General features: G+C 39.4%; 1 protein-coding gene across 5 annotated transcripts in view; it reads right to left on the reverse strand.

The window, feature by feature from the left end:
* The window catches only part of dab1b (DAB adaptor protein 1b), a 38,249-nt gene extending 26,570 nt beyond the window's left edge, over positions 1 to 11,679 (reverse strand). For all 5 annotated transcript variants that reach the window (XM_046851017.1, XM_046851016.1, XM_046851014.1 and 2 more), the window contains exon 1: positions 11,441 to 11,679. The gene's annotated coding sequence lies outside the window, so the exon portion shown is untranslated. The remainder of the gene's footprint in view (positions 1 to 11,440) is intronic.
* Between the last annotated feature and the right edge of the window lie 290 nt (positions 11,680 to 11,969).

Genomic DNA, 11,969 nt, shown 5'->3' on the forward strand with positions numbered 1-11,969 from the left:
GATCCAATCAGATTTCAGCCATAATTTGTTACCAGGGTCAAAGAAATCTGCCTGGAGGCCTTTAGAATCAATAAAACTGTTGCTTTAACCAATCAGATTGTCGAGTTGGTGACATCTAACAGGCATCTGATAACATCAGCATTCTCACATTCAATCAAAAGATGTGAGAATGCTAATGTTATCAGATGCCTGTTAGATGTCACCAACTCGCTACTATTCAGAGCTTGCAAACCGCATCTGTAGCACAAGCTCCAATATATTTATGTGGATTTAAAAGCGTTTTTATTCCACAACGGCTGACAGAAGAGAAGACAGGATTTGGAAAACAAAAGCATTTACAAACGTTTAAAACAACGTTTAAAACAGCTGTTAAGCTTTTTCATTAATCGTTTATACTGTTGCGTTTACTTTCCTGAAGAATTTGCACAAAAACACCCAACTCGCCTTCGTTTTAATCCCTGTGAAAAACTGCAATGCAGCGTAAACTGTAAATGCTGCGGTTACAGTGAAAAGAGACGTGTTGAATTGTGTTCATTGGGTTTCTTGCTTTAGTGATGACATTTGTTCTTGCTGTACGAGATTCCTGTGTGTGATGCAGCGCTCTGTTGGTTTCTGGAGCCGTGGTGTCATAATGAGGCTATTAAGAGGTAAGGTTCAATGATTTAAATATTGATTAGATGAATGCGAGAAGAGTGAATCCTGAACAAGAAAAAAGATTGCACTGATTCAAGCAGGATCTCGTCTGTGTGCTGTGAAAAATATTTGGATGTCAGAAAACGGCACGGAGTCTCTTTAATGTAATTTTCATCAGCACCAGAGCAGCAGCGGCTTCCTGAGTCGCATGAAAGATCCAGTTAATGCGGCGTCTGACTGGCGCTAACTGGGTCAGCATGGTGTCCCCGATCAGCTCCAGCGTCTCTTATGAGTTGGTGCACAGCTAACAAGCAGCATCCCCTCACACTCTGTGTGTGTGTGTGTGTGTGTGTGGTGTGTGTGTGTGTTGATTCCAATGCTATTCTGCCTTCCAAAGGCCTTGAGGAAAAAAAAGCACAACAACCGTTTTTCTTTGTTGTTGCTCAATCATGCTATTAAATAGGAACTTGAGTCAGCCGTGATTTCTAGAGGGTGACTTCGTCTCGAGATTAGCGATGTAAACGAAACTTGAGTGAGACGTGCATGAGTGGCAGCGGCCTCGTTCGTTTGCCTCTTGTGAGATCCGGATTCACGTCCCGTTCTGTCAGGGAGGATCTGTGTTAGAGCTCCGGATCAGTGCTTAGCAAGACGGATCAATGCAGCTTTGATTAGTGTGGCATGCGCGCATGCACACACACACACACACACACACACACACACACACACACACACAGAAAGTATGAGATTTCCTTTGATTATAAGCTTCAAAACATGTCAGCATGACAGAGAAAAATAAATAAATAAATAAATAAATAAATAAATAAATAAATAAATAAATAAATAGATTTGATGTTTATATTTGGGAGGAAAAAACTTTATCCGATCTCTTTGTATCTAATATATATCCTATATTTATACTAGGTTGATGAACTGAAACAAAAAACTTGAGAATTTAATTTTTTTTTGTTTGTTTGCCTGTTCAAATATTTTTTTTTATTCACCCCTGGGTTTATTTGACCTCTGTCTTTATATTCATTCCTAACCTTTATTTATATACTACTGTATTTTTATTTTTTTACACCTGTCTGTTTTAACTGCTCACTTTTTTTTTTTTACCCCTGGCTTTTTTTTTATATATACACGTGCTTTTATTTTACCCCGGTCTTTTTATTCATACCTTGCTTTTTTGTTTATTTACCACTTGTTTTTTTTATTTACTTCTGTTTTTTAGCTTCTTTAAAGTTTTTACCCGTTTTTACATTTATCCATGATTTTATTTTTACCTCTGGCTTTTATTTACCCGTTTTTTTATTAATTTACTTGATTTATCACTTGACACGAAAATAAATAAATGAATGAATGAATAAATGATTAAATAAACACACGTTAAAATAAATAACTAAAGTGTTTGATTGTTAATTGTCTTTGTAGGGTTTTTGTGGGTGTTTTTTTATGTGCTTTATTACATGCAGTAATGTGGACATAATGATGTTTTCTGGTTTGGATTCAGTCAAACGCATCGACTGTCTATACGAGCCCTGGGATTTTCTCAAGCGCTACACGTCACCTCTCCAAACTCCTGAAATTAAAAAAACAGGAAGAAATGAGGCTCTTTAAATAAAATATGACATGAAAGAATGGCCCAGAGACCCAAATGTGTCTCTCAGAACGAGAAGCAAATCCTCCAGGCGTGAAAAAGGGAAGGAAGGATTTGAGCTCCCTAATTAAAGACGATGCGAGGTGAGGGAAAGGAGAGAGAGAGGGAGGGAGGGAGGGAGAGAAGAAGGCATGAGGGTGCGCTGAAACGCTGTGGTTTGTTTGTTGAGCCAAAGGAAGAGCTTCATCACCTTCTGCTCGGCTAGAAAAGTGAACCACTCGCCTTTCTTCATATTTCCTGGATGGAATACAAACAGCTTTCAGTGAGGTGAAGCAGAGGGACAGCGGCGAGATCTTACTCTGGATGTGGGGTTTTTCACTGATGGGTTCTGAAGGAGTGGAGATAAGATACTAACCTGACTTTACTAACGCTCTTGTAACTGAATGAATCTCCACAAAATCTAGTTCTTCAAATCTTCCCAGAACATTGGGAAACATAGAAACTATGGGTCCATCTACAGACGGGTTTTCAAAGATAGAAATGATCATTGTGAAAGAATATTTTATGATTTTAGGATGATGATGATGGATTTGAAGATCTTTTTTTGCATTCACTTATCCCCAGTCTTTGTCCGTGCACAAAAGCTGGAAATGTTTTCCCAAAAGTAATAAACTCACACAGAGCCTTTCAGAAGATCTGGCACATGAATCTGGAAATCTGGCATGAAGGGTCAGCTAGACGAATAAACAAACTAACAAACAAATAAAAAGTGGGAATGTCCCCGAACTCCTGCTGATGTGTAGCCATGGATAAACACAACAGCTCTCTATAGAAGTGCCATTTATATAAGACATAACCTTCCTCTCATCTATTCTCTCCACTGTTCTCCTCTGCTCTCCTCCTTTCCATTGTTCTCTGTTCTTTTTTTTCCTCTCTTCTTTCTTTTCATCTCTTCTCCTCTCCTCATTCTCTTTTCCTCCCTTTCTTCTCTTCTCAATCTTGTCTTTTCTGTTGTCTCTCCTGTTCTCCTTTCCTATCATCTCCTCTTTTCCTTTATCTCTTATTTTTCCTTCTCTTCTCTTCTCTTCTCTTCTCTGTTCTCTCCTCTATTCTCTTTTCCTTCTCTACTTTTTTCTATTGCTCTTTCCTCTCTTCTCCTCCACTACTTTGTTTTCCTCTCATCTCTCCTCTATTCATCTTTACTGTCATCTCTTCTCCTCCTCGACTTTCTTCTGCTCTCTTCTCCTCTCTCCTTGTTTCTCCTCTATTCTCCTCTCATCTCCTCTAATATTTGTGGTCTCCCTTCCTTTTTTCAGCTCTTCTCATCTCTTCTCCTTTGTTCTCCTCTCATTTCTTATCGTCTCTTCTCTATTATCATTTCCTTTCCTGTTTTTTATTTGGTGTGACTGTAATCAAGAGCTGAAGGCACTAAAATAAAGAGAGGATTTAGATGGAGAGAGAAAAAAAAACCTGATGAAATAAAAGAGCTCCATCACACACACACACACACACACACACACACACACACACACACACACAAACACATTCTACACCAAGTATCTAATTAAATATCTTGATGTTCAATAACAAGCTGTGATTTCAGTGCCAATCATATGACCTTCAGTTTACTGGTCTGTACTTGTTTAGAGGTCATCGTTCTTTTCCTAACGACACGCCACACGAAATACTGTTCACATAAATGAGACGTTAATATGAATATTATTTCCTATAGTGCTATTTGTCCATCACTGTTCTCACCCTCTAAGGCGAATACCACCTTCAGCACCACTGCTCTCATCATCTCCAAGATGTTGCTGGACACCTGACCATTAGATCGCTATGTGCTTCTTTTTGAACATCTCATTCCACCTTGAGTTCCTATTTGCTATTATAATATCCTCCACTCTTTTGAGAAGATGTTCCACTCGATTTTGTAGAGATGTTGTGTGAGATCTCATCTATACACAAGGGTTTCAGTAAAGTCAGGTAGTAATGTAGGTGAGAAGGTGAGGAGGCCTGGGGTGCAGGCAGCATTCACAATCATCATGTTCAGTATGGTTGGAGCTCTATAGCAGGAGATCTTCCAACACCTATAGAAAGTAGATCTTCATGGAGCTGGCTTTGTGTGCATATGACATGCTGGAAAAGGTCTGGGTCTCTTAGTCCAATCCAATAAGATCGTAGTAATAACACTGTAGGTTGGATTTTTCTTATGAATTTCCAAATTTTAGAACTAAATCATTACTAGAAGCAGGAAATTGCAGGTTCAGAGAGACAGGACTGCACCCATGTGTGATGGCGTCTTCCACCTTTTCACACTGAATTAAAACCTTGCTTTTGAAATCGTTCTCTGAATATAATTAAGATTTACACAGTGTGGTGGGTTTTCTTGGCGTTCAGGTCACACCAGACTGATTAGATGATGGGCAGCATGCTGCTGGTGTCTCAGTGTGTTCCTCCATCAGCGCAGCTAATAATGAAATTAATGACCTTGGAGCTGCTGATCATGTCGCGAGTTCCCCGTGGAGAGGAACTCCATCTCTCCATTCCGTCTCTCCGCTTCTAACACAACAGCCCTGTCTTTTGTCATGTTATTCAAGAACGTGGTTCAAAACTACCACAGATCCATTCGGTGGAGTAAATTGAAATCGTGTCCTATGGATGCGTAACCTGTCATATTTCTGTTCCAACGCAGTCGGATATGGATTGCATTGGAAGTGGTGAGATGTGTTAACACCGTCTAACATGGGGTTCATTACTGCCACGTCTCACTGGCTTAGATAATATGATTTTAATGCCTAATAGCATTGAGTTAAAAGTATAGCATTTATGTGAATCTAGATTAAGAAAAATGCTGAATTCATGATAAAATGTAGAAACTGCACAGGAACATGTTGAATTGAAGAGTGACCATGAATATGGACGAGGGTTGAATATTCTACAACTGAACTGAGATTTATTGGATTAAACATTATAGAGATGTTATAAACTTTCTAGAATATAAATGAGATAAAATGAATAGTCTAAACTAAAACTAAGATGTAATTAATATTCTAAAACTTATTTAAGAGGTAATGCATATTCTAGAACCAAAGATGTAATAAATCTACAAAACATAACTAAGATGTAATTAATATTCTAGAATGTAACTGAGATGAGTTGAATATTTTAGAATTTAGTGTGATTCTAGAGCAAAATCATTTAGACCGTGAGTGTTGGCGTGCAGAATTTTCTAGAACATAAATGTAAATTGTGCTGAATATTTCTAGAATGTAAAGAACAGCATGCTGAATATTCTACAATGCAAATAAAAGTGTTGTATTTAAGTCCTCAATGTAACATGATCTTTATCTAAAAAAAGATCTATCACCTAATAGATGATCATCATTATCCTCTAAAAATAACAGTTCTGCAAAGCCGCTTTGATCTGCTACCAATCTGAACCTCACTCCACCTTCTTTTCTTTTTACTTCCAAGGCTGCATACTTTTAAGTGAAATCAGACCTCCGACTCTGGACATTTTTTAATGAATGTATGAATAAATTAATGAATAAATTGTTCCATTTCAGCGCCTTCCAACAGCTGCTTAGAAGTGCGCAGGCTTTGTGATTAATGGGTCATTTGTCTTCTGGGGCGAACTCTTGAAAAGGGGCGTGATCTGGTGCAGATTTGCATTACTGAGCAGTTTCTTCAGGGAGCATGAATAAATGCAGCATTTAACCTTTATTTAAACTCAGTTCCTCCCTTCAGGCTTTACTTCGCTCAACACTACTGAGTCGGTAGACCCTTCTCACACTTCTATCTACAAAAGATCTGAGATGAAGTGGTACTTCATTATTGCACCATCTTACGCAACTTCACACTTTACTTTCTCATCTCTGGTCAAACAAAGCTTTTTATTCATGTTAATATTAATGACTTTTCCTGCCACAAACGGTTACCACACATTGGAAGGCCCACAAATGTCGGAGACTCCTTGATCTTTGGGAAGCAGTATAAAGTCAAGTTAAAAACTGTTTCTAAAGTAAAATCGAATTTGCAGGGACTTATACAGTGGTTCTCCTTTGGCAACTAATAAATTCCTTGTAATAAAAAAGCAAAGTAAAATAAAAACAAAATAAAAATGAATAAAAATAACTGATGTGGCTTTAACAATTAGGGTCTTCAATGTCAGCATTATAGGACAAAACATGTTCTCTGTACACTGACAATCTCTTGGCAAGTGGTAGAAAGGTTGTTTATAGCTGCTATAATGAGAATGATTGCTTGCAGATGGTGAACAACCCAAAATGGATCAAAAAGCATGCAATGAGGTGTCCAACTAGGAATTGTTAGCCGATCGCTGTGGTATAAGAGGTGTAAGCTTTATTATAGAATAATAATCCACATCAGGGTGATAAAACATCTGGCTGTGCAATCCGTCCTCCACAATGACCTGATTATTTTGTTCAAATCTTAGCCTCGGCCCTTGCGATAAACAAAGCGAGCAGCTGCCAAGACTCTTCCCTCTTTTCCTCTCGCGCACTGCACCAGAATCGCAAACGCCCCAGAGGCAGTCATATGGCGTGGTGTCAGTCTCTCGGCCAAAGTGCTGTCTTTAATGATTCATTAGTCCGCCGTGTCCGGCTTCACTCATAAGGTTGCTGAAGATCTAAGTGGAGCGACGAGGCGCCGTTCCTGCGCTAGTGGATCTGATGGTTCCTCTTTTTCTACGATCCAAGTGCCAGGCGTTACAAGCCAAGTTCTCTGAATCCTGTGCCATTTTTGCGGAGCCTCGGGGAAAAGCCGAATTAATGCACAAAGCATGCTTGCTCTTCTTCACCGTATATATGGTGGGGGGTGAAGGATTTCTGTTCACGAGGCGCTCCGGAGTTTATCGCCACAACAAACCTAATCTGTGATGCAAACATCAAAGGCATTCTATACAAAAAGAGTGCTATAGGGAAAAGAACTAAACTACAGGATGTACTCGCGCTGTTTCGCAGATGACACTCGACTTCTAAAGCCGCTTTTAATTAACTGGGCAAAAAACCCCAGACGCGGTTTCATTCCGTCAGCCTGAGATATCTTTGTCTTCATGCTTTACAGCTTCCATTTATCTCCAAGACAGAAAAGCTTTGGAAGTATACTTCTTTTTCTGCATCATGAATCTAATTTCATTATAATTGCCTGTAGGAAATGTATTGTATAAACACTATATGGAGACACCTGACCTTTCTAGCTACAGTATATCTGCTACTTCTCCAAACTGTTCCCACACATTTAGTGGTACACAATTGTTTAAGATGTTTTTGGTATTGAATTTTCACTATAATTGATCTAGAAAAAGCAAACATGTTTCAAATATCTTGAGGAATATCTTGAAGATTGCATTAACTCCATAATCCATATTTGCTTTTTGAACATCACATTTCAAATTTAGTCTCCATTTTGCTGTTATAATAACCTCCAATCTTCTGGAATGATGTTCCACAAGATTCCTTTTCTGGAGATTTGTGCTTGTTCAGTTAAAGAGTGTTAAATTCAGGTACTGATGTAGGTGCGGTGAGGAGGCCTGGGGTGGACTCAGCATTCATATTCTTCATGTTTAATAGAGTCAGAGCTCAAAAGCAGAACCTATGGAAAGCAGATTTTCATGGAGCTCAAAACCTATGGAAAGCAGATCTCAAAACCTATGGAAAGCAGATCTTCATGGAGCTGATGGAGGGAATATTTCATGCTGAGGGAATATTTCATGCTACCACATCCAAAAACATCATAGAAAATTGTCTGTCTAAAACTTGATGGTAAAATTTTAGAGAAGAACCACATATTGGTGGAAAAATCATTTTGTTTCCAGTTTGCTCAATCGCAAGATCCAATTTAATTGAATCAAGAAATAATGGTTATCTTACATTCTCTGAAAGCAATCTTAGCAGAGGTCTCCAACCTCCAATCCTCCTTTCAAATCTCTCTCCAAAGACCTTATTTGTCAGTTCAACTTCAATCGTCAGCTCTCTCTACAGAGTGTCAGCTACGCAGTAGAGCTCGGCATCGCAGCTAATTAAGTGTGTCATCCCTTTTAACCGGAGTCACATCAGTCACAAGCGATATGTAAAGATTACACTGCTTCATGCTGTGCTGTTAGATGAAGACTGGGCAGTGTGATGAAGAGGAGTTACTGTTACCACCCTAAATTGGTTGTTATAGGGAAATAATAATGTTCTAAAGCAAGTGATTCCCTTTCAATCGCAACAATCTGCTGAACAATATTTTAGTCCATAATTAAAAGTCATACTTTTTATTGGTTAATATATTGTATGTCAAAAAATATTGGGACTCTTAACTTCCTTTCACCTATATGCAACTTTTTCCCAAACAATTGTACAAGTCTTTGGTTGCATAAAATTTTCCCTTTACTTGAGCCAGATCCATAAAGTTGGAGTGGAAGATCTCCTGCTATTGAGCTCTGACCTCAACCCTATTAACCATGATAAATGTAAGCACTAACAGCACCCCAGGCCTCCTCACCTCACCTTCATCAGCACCTGATTTTACTGCCTGTTCAATGAGCACAAATCTCATATTCCAACATAATACCAGAAGTGTGGGTTCAGGTGTTCCAATACTCCAATACCATATAGTGTAGCTTTAGATAACATTCTCTAAAGCCCCTGTTGTTTCTTATGTTACAGCAGCGGTGATTAATCATTCTTATACTATCCTTTTGTGAATATAATAAAACAAACACACACACACACACACACACACACACACACACACACACACACACACACAGAAACAGCTTGCCACATTACTGAGAAATTACAATTCTGAATATGTCAGAAAACAAAACCCCTACACTTCAAATGCTCTAACACTAGAGACTCCATCCATAAATCCTGAATAAGCATCTCCTCATCAATACCATCTGTGGAGCATCTGCCTCGCATGTGAATGAGCTGTTTCATACCACAGAAACCATACCAACAGAATAACCCCTTATATAAACAGTTCAAGAAAAATACCCCAACACATTCAGTCAGAATGGACCTTTCTGTACAATATTGCAGCAGCTAAGACGTTCCTCCACCACACACTTCCATCCGAAAGGATAAACATAGCAATCAATAGCCATGTTTAAACAGGAATCATGATCTGACGTTTGAAGTTCAAATCGACCTCCAGGAGCTTAGTATCAGCCAGAGGGGTGTCATTTACCCACCGTACGACTGACTGTGAATTCTCAAGTGACCTCCGTAAAACACGTTTGATTGTAATGGTCATGTTTTTGCATCATTTATATGCCATGTTACTTTGATGTAACTGTCCTGTTACCGCTGTACTGCCTTGCAACTCTGGGAAACAATCATTAGGATGTTCTTAGTTTTCCTCCTTTGGATGCGCTAGATAATGTGTATACATGTTTGAAGCCGTACATGAATTTGAGATGTTGGCCTACAGGATTCAAGGCTGTTAAATGGATTTGCCATTTTCCACTCTCAACCCTGGTCCTGGAGTTCTCTATGTCTGAGATGTGTTTTCAACTCAGGGATTAGATGTGTAGTTGGATCAGGGTTAGGAACTAGGGTCATTTTTTTGGCTTGTACCCACACCATATAGCCAAAGGTTTGTATACCCCTGACCATCGCAACCCACATGTGCTGTGGTGAGCATCCTATTTCAGATATTTACCCTTCTCTGCACCAACTCTGGGGGGAAGTGGTAGATAAATGGGGTTTGAACCCCTAAACTTCTAGTCAATAGTCAGAGCTTAACCAAGCTGTTGCCATTGTTGCCCCTTGAGCAAGGCCCCCAAACCTCTGTGCTCCTGGGGCACTGTATCTTGGCTGTATCATTTTTGGAGTGTGGCTCTTCAGGGATTGGTGTTCAGCAAAGGAACTCCTGGGTGCAGTTTTATCCCAAAGGTCTTCAGTGAGATGGGATCAGAGTTCTTAAGGTTCCTCCACTCCAACTTTGGCAAAATAAGTGTTTATGGCACTTGCTATAGGCATGTAAAGGTGGAACCCGGTTCCACATCTTGGTTCCACAGAGAAATTGTAATGCTACAGATGTCCTTTTCAATATTTATCTGCTTTCCACACTATCACCTTCAAAATAGTCCTTATGCACCGCAATTCATTGTCCCCATTGTCCCCAGTTTTTCAAAGTGTTACAAGCACCTTCTGCGGTTCGCACTGGATCTCCGTGATGGTGTCAACACAGCGACCTTTGAGCTGGATATTCATCTTTAGGAAGGTCTTCCTGATCTCTTGTCATCTTCCTGCGATGTTCTTCTGCTCTTGAAGTGTGCGTGCCACTCAAACACCTCGAAACACTCATTGCCAGCTTTGCCAGATGACAAACGTATGTCACGTCAAATGTCTCTGTGGCAGATTTGCCCAGTTTCATGCAGAATTTCACGTTTGCTTTTTGTTCTAACTTGCTGTCCGTGATGTAATCATAGATACATGGATGGTCAGGATGGTCAGGTGTCTACAAACTTTCAGAAGTATAGTGTAATTTAACAACCACCTTATAGTAGGGTTGTAGGGTCTTACTCATTGTGTAGAGTTTCTGGGCAGGTTCTTCTTCTGGGTTATGAGTGCTTTTGTCTAATCTAAATGTAGGTGGATTTCTTATACTAGTATTTCTTTCACTATCCCATCCCTGAGTCAGACACTGTATTCCTGGAATGGAGTCTGAATACACCGAAACTCAGATCAAGAAAACAACAATTTCCAGGTGTATGTTATAAACCGAATCCACATCAGTAACCTCTAAAGGTCTGCCATGAAATCTCAGACTGTAAACTGTATGTTTTTCTTATCCGACCAATCCGCTTCACCATTTCTTTTGGTCTTCCTTTGGCTGAAAACATTTTCTGATCATAGCTGCTGGACAACATCTAATCAATCTGTCTGCTTGAGTGATGTATCTTCTCTGAAGGGTTTCTGAAGCTTTTTTCCACCACTATCACAATAGTGTTTGACTGAGCCCTGTTACTGGATCTGTCAACATTTCTGATAAAAAAAGAGCACAAATTACGGCATACAATCACATTCGAAGCATTTAGCTTTCAGAAGATCTCCATTTATCACCTAAATCATTATAAAACTTTCTTTTTTCCAGATAGAAAAGTGGAGAAAACCCTGCAGGAATACACTGAATGGTCATTCAGAGCATTTGTGGGGGTTTTCTGAGGAAAAACATTACCTGGATTCTACTCACCTCAGCATCTTCTCCATAAAATGTATAGATCTCCTTTTTCTGGTTATTACTCATCCTTTGGACACATTGGAGAGCCAAATTCCATAATCCGTCCATATTTCCAGCATAAAAAAAGAATATATTTGTGTATTTTGGTTTATATTTCCGACTGAAATCCCGTCTTCTCCGCTCCGCGCCTCAAGCGCGTGAGTGACAGTTGGAGCCGCGCGCGAGGACTCGGGGTTTGAAAAGCCGGCACGCGCGGCACGCAGCGTCTCTCTTGGCAACGTCGCGGCTCGCTTTTGACGTGATAATGAGGCGGGAATTGTGGAAGGCCAAAAGCCTCATAAACACCCCAAAACGTACCTTATCTATTTTACTATACACATAAATAAAAAATAAAGTATAAAAATAAAAAGTAAATAAATCATTCAATCAATCAAATGATCAATAAATCAATGAATGATGCCCAAGTTTCATATTCAATGATTCGTTCAAGCTAGCTAAATTAGTTCAATTTACATTTCTGCCAGTTTGTTTTTGTTTGTTT

Source organism: Silurus meridionalis, chromosome 6 (assembly GCF_014805685.1).
Source record: "Silurus meridionalis isolate SWU-2019-XX chromosome 6, ASM1480568v1, whole genome shotgun sequence".
Taxonomy (NCBI): domain Eukaryota; kingdom Metazoa; phylum Chordata; class Actinopteri; order Siluriformes; family Siluridae; genus Silurus; species Silurus meridionalis.